Here is a 6,079-nt window from a genome sequence, read left to right as displayed (position 1 = left end):
GGCCGCCGCTCATGTATTTATGTGGAGCGTTATCAGGAGTCGCGGGATGGTCCAATTATCAGGAAGATAGTACTACAGCCTAATAATTGTTGAACCTCGGAGTTCTGGCGCGAACCGCTTTGCTGACGTCGGCGCCACGAGCGCGAGCTGTGCACGACACACGCGACACTCACCGGTATCTGTTTGTTTTGGGTTCTACGCCGCATTAGATTCAACGAAGAAAAACAATTAGTATTATTAATTAGTAGATAAAAAGGAGACCATTTTGTTGCGATTTCTTATCTATTATATTGTTTTATTTAGTTCGCATCTAGGTAAACAACGGCCGTAAAATGACAATTAAGTACGAATGCTAATGAATACAATTGTTAATGGTGTACGAGGTATCTATGTATTGTTCTATTTTTCCAGTCTCATTTGTAGACTAGGCCTCAATTAGGTTAATCCACTGCTGGGAGTGGCTTCGGCCAGGCTAATGACATAATTTAATTAGCTCTAACCAAAAGCACATTGTATTCAGAACAATCAGAACGCATTAATTAGTAAAAAAATAATAAAATCTTAATCTGCATTAGTGACAGGTATTAAAAACAAACAAAATTCAATGTTTTCTTCGTTCTTGTAATGTCTTCTGGTAAAGAAGTATGAGTAGAAAAAAAATGGGTAGGCTTTTGCTCAAAATGGGAATTGTTAGGCAAGTAATAAATAACAATAAGTGCCGACGTTAGCAGGCACATCATAGTCAATGAAAAAGAGATAAAAGGAAGGTATGTAGATACAGAAGCTTTACTTTGCAAATAAATGACAAAAGAGGTACATAAGGATGCTTAGCCTAAAATTTTACCAATTTTTAATAATCCATCTGTCCAAGTATCTAACATTGGACAAGTTACATGTCAATATTACTTTGATAACCTCTGCCCCATTTGTCCGGGGGGTAGCCATGGGTCCGCACGTGACCAACAGCCAACGATATCGCTCACGCTTTGTCGGCTGTTTACACTTCACGCGATGGTGTTTGCCATTCGTGCTTGTGGAAATTCTGCACTGATTAGTTTGCGAGTATGTATCTATATTTTAAGAGTGGTTTGGTATAGGGGTGAATAATAACCACAATGTACTAGTTGAGGCATGTTTAATGTTAGGAAAGAAAGTAGGTGTATTAGTTACGACTATCAATATTGTTGAATAAATGAATAGAAAAAAGATCCAGTTGCATAATTATTTTTGTTTAGTTTTCAGACCTTTTCACTTTTATACTATAATCGATTGATTGGCATATTTCCAAATAAGATGACAAACGAATTATATACATTAAAATGTATATGACTAAGTACTCGTGAGATATTAAGAGTTAAGTGACTAAACAAATCCTTTGCCAGAGAAGGACAAAAGATATCGCGAGTCTATTGTTTCTGTATAATTTTAGTCAACACGCAGTTTCTTAGAACACGTTTATTGACAGCAACGTGATATTTGTTTACTTACTCAATATTTACTTAATTTATTTTCCTGGAATATAATATTTCCTTGTTTTTCAAGTAAATCGATATTGTTTCAGATGTGATATAACATGTAGTGGCAACACTAGGTATTGCTGTTTGTCCCGCCTCTAAGATCATTTCCTTTCAATTTCTGTACGACATGAATGATTCAAATCCATGTAATAGCTTTTTCAGCGATACCAATCTTGTATAGTAACAAGTCGACCTATTGCCAAGTATGTGCGATATTGAAATATTACCGCATGACTGTAGATATAAAATAGTGTAGTTACTAGAGATAAAAATATCGATAGTGTTGGCTTTGTTTTGCTAAGGGCCAAAACATAGGCCGCAAACCGTGTGCACTATACATCCAATTTACTGAAACTGGTTTTAAATATACCTATTACCATTATTGAGCGAAATTTGAAGGGAAAGTTCTCGAGATGTAAATGAAAGACAAAGGAGCATCAAAGTCTGTCCTAGCAATTTCAAATGAACCGAAAACGTCTATGAGATGCATTTATTGCGCCATACATGACTATTATTAGCTTGCCTACTAATTGCACTGTCCCAAATTACCAAGTCGACGCAATTGAAGACAATTTACTTTCTATGTACTAGTTAGTCATGAAATTGCATCAGGAATTAAAGATCCAGTCAATAAGCCTTGATTAGCTGAAGAGTCATCGAAAGCATATTAGTTGACAGTATGCCAGCTAGCTGATTAGCTGAACCAAACATAGCCAAGTTGTACAAATCTAGCTCTTATGATCTGGTTCTGTTCTGGTTGTCGTTCTTTTGACTACGTTTCTGTTTCCCTGTTTTGATTCGATTCCAGTTGATTTTTTCTCAAAGGTTTAACTTTACACGCCGCGCCGCTACGATTCGATTCGTAGTCGTCGTCGTAGCTCCAAAACTGCTACAGTGTAGTAAGCATTCAAAAAACCTCTGATACTTTCGCAAAGATATATCTTTAAGATTTTTTACTACGCGGTGTTTTCTGATACTAATTCTTCGAATACATCTAGAATAAATACCACAAACCCTGTATAAATATTATGTACGCTCATTAAATCAAAAACTACATTCCCGATAACAGTTTAATAATATAAAGAATACGCTCGTGAGATTCAGTGAGGTCAAATGACCAAGTTCAGATAACTTTGACTGTGAGAGATCTACAAACTGGTTCTGTAGCTGTGGAATAAATAAACATGGTTCACATAACCGATTGGTACTCAGTAACTTAAGGCTATTTGAAACGGACAGAAGAAAGTTAAAGCTGTCGAATGAAGCTGTTATCAAATTCCATATCTGTCTTCAATGTTAAGCGAACTAAAAAGATTGATTTTAGACAAAAGCTAGTCATTATTGACGGGCCTGTTGGTTAAGTGGTTAGTGACCCTGACTGCTATACCGGAGGTCGTGGGTTCGATTCCCACCCAGGACAAATGTTTGTGTGATGAGCACGATCATTTGTTCTGTGTCTGGGTGTAATTTATCTATATTATGTATGTATTTAGAACTATATAAGTATGTTTATCAGTTGTCTAGTACTCATAACACAAGCTCTGCTTAATTTGAGACTAGATGGCGTTGTGTGAATGTTGTCCAATATTATATTATTATTATTTGTATTTCCATCCATCTCTCACAATGAATGAAAGAAAGCTTAAGATAACCTATCATTAGCATAGCTTGATACATAAAATCCAAGTCACGTTGCGCAATAAAACAGAATGCTGGCATGCAAATGATAACATTTCTTTACAGTTCTACAATAAAACAGATTCTTGTAGATTATGATAAAATCACGTTTCTCCAGCGATAGGGGTGGCAGATATCATTATCGGTGTCCAAACAAGGCATAATTGTTATCTTTATTAAGCTTATTGTGTGTAACAATTACTCATATAAGGTCATCACATTTATCTTCTTGCACGTGTAATAAAAGAAGATATCTATATCAATAAATGTAACTAAGAGGGATAACAATAGGGGAACATAGTCATTTCATAAATACTCATTAAAGACTTCATAATTTCTAAGGTTTTAATATTGTACATTGCTAATATTCAAGAGGGTACAATGTAGAATGGACTTTCACATAAATCGATCTGAAAATTATTATTTGTCTTGAGATCGATTAGAGGATGAAAACATTTTGACTATCGGTCACACATTGCAGATTTTTATTGGGCGGCCAAACTGCAGAAAGACCCCAAAAATCAAAATAGAATTGTAACTGTAATCGGTTTCCCTTTTCAAATTCTCGCATTTTCAATCTGGCATGTTTCATCCACTACAATTTTTGCCCAGTTTAATGAGACTTGAACGAGTATAAAACTGTCACTAAAAGACCTTCAACTTGAATCATAAAGTAAAAACACCGGAAAAATTCCTGAAGCAGTCTGAATACAATATAATCATAAACACTAATCCCCCGATAGCACTGAGATTCTGAGCAATGACATAATTATTCCATACACAAAAAGCGCGAAGCGTAATCTCTGTTTTATTTTGTTATCTCCCGCGATAGACTTGCTGGCATCTGCAGTGTAGTTGCATAATTAATTTACATGAATATTATTTTAGAAGTAATTTTTTGATTTGACTTGCAATTCCTAACAGCCGGCACGTTTACCTACGGGTAAGTCCGGACTTTTCTTAAGATCTTTGCAACAGAATGAACGTGCTTAATTAAATTTTTAGTATGCTTTAATAAAAAAAAAGTATTTATATTACATCATTTAAAATCGATCTTTACCAATTTTTTTGCAAAGGATTAAATACAATTGTAAAACCAAGGCACATGCTACGAAAACGCTATCTAATCATGAAAAATTTATAGTAATTAATCATTTGTATTAGATTAAAATTTGATATACAATGCGATACTCGGTATCTATTTCCGCGAATAAAGGTAGTATTTTATTAATTAGAAGTTTATTGTAGATTTATCGATAAGACTAAGTGTGATTATTTTGTAACTTCACTCGGTTGATAAGTGACTCAAAGCTAACTATAAATATTATTTAGACATGCGTTTTATTTACGTTTTATTTCCTTATGAACACGTGACCGACTCCTGTATATCAAAATTAATATACAAATGTAACTTTAAATCACGTAAGTCCCTAGTGATGGGTTCAACCTGCGTGCTATCAACGGGTCAATGATTACATTATCTGTGGTACGACTGTCAAACATTGGCGCCAATTTTTGCCGGCGCCATTTTTATGTCGACTGTTTCGCGAATGATAAAGAGGTCGCTGCGTGTCAGGTGCTTGGCCCATTATCAAATACCTGCTGCGAAATAGTTTACACAAGCATAATTAATTTTATATTGTGAATAATTTATGAGACATATTTCTGGGAGTCATTAAGACCAGTTTTTGAATTGATGTTATATTTGTTTTCATTTTCAACTAAGTAATTAAAATGATTTACATAACCGGCTTATGTTGTCAACTGCCTACAATATTCGTGTTTTCCTTGTTTATGTATTAAATCAGTTTTCACCAACGTTTTGCACACTTCACTCTGAAATTGTTTTAACAAGCTCGGAAACTACTTGAAATTAATGTCACCTGACAAGTTTTGGGTTTTCAGTTTATGAATCACAAGGAGCGGGTCCTTTTTTAAACCAGATATTCATTCAATATTTCAGCTTTCAGAGATTTAGTTGACCGAGCAGTAAGCCTCACTGCAGACTTAAGTAAAGTTCACTAGTAGAATTTTTTGATATGTAGTGTACTACCCTCTTTATAACTAGGTTCCTATTCGGCACCCCAGTTATCTGGCCAAGGCTATCGGAGCGATAACAGCAATCAGTAAGCAAGTTCTAATTACGCTCATTATTTTTATCTTACTGTGTCGGTCTGTATTCATTTGATTACATTGTCTAGACCAGTTTTACTGAACTATGAATCTTAGGGCTGTAGTGAGGGTACAAAAATCATTTTGCACAAACTTGTAAGTACATTTCATGGCCCAGATCTATTATATATTTTGTGGATATGACATGCATGGCATCCCTGTATAAATGATGACTACACAACTTTCTTCGGTTGATCTTCTAGATTGTTCTTCTCCATGAGAAAGTACCGACAACAAGAACTACTTACCTACGTATAAAAAATATGAAATTTCTGGAATTTGTTATAAGAAAACCCCATTCATTCTTATCATTTGAATAGTATCAGTATAATCAGACGACTATTACATGCCTACAATTCAGATAAGTTTATTATGACTTACGGTAATTCTATTTAGAAATCGTTTTATTGCGGCTTATCTTTGGGTAGGTGTCGGATGACAAAAATGGCTGCCGTCTGACTTAGCTATAGGGTGGTATGTATCACTTGTACGATGTTTGACTTGTTGGCAAAGTATACCAGCAAAATATGCAGAAACGTCTCAAATACTTTGTCCTATACCTTGGTCTAGTGCCAGTTTGCTGTATACGAACGGATGTAATCACATTGGATTAAGATACCTCAGAACAATCGCGTGTCGTAACCAAACTTATCGCAACATGGACGATTAACTAATGCATTCTGCAGAATGGTAGAATAAGTCAGGTATAAAAA

Source organism: Trichoplusia ni, chromosome 5 (genome assembly GCF_003590095.1).
Source record: "Trichoplusia ni isolate ovarian cell line Hi5 chromosome 5, tn1, whole genome shotgun sequence".
Classification (NCBI taxonomy): domain Eukaryota; kingdom Metazoa; phylum Arthropoda; class Insecta; order Lepidoptera; family Noctuidae; genus Trichoplusia; species Trichoplusia ni.
The sequence above is the reverse complement of the archived record's forward strand: the minus strand, read 5'-3'. Positions refer to the sequence as shown.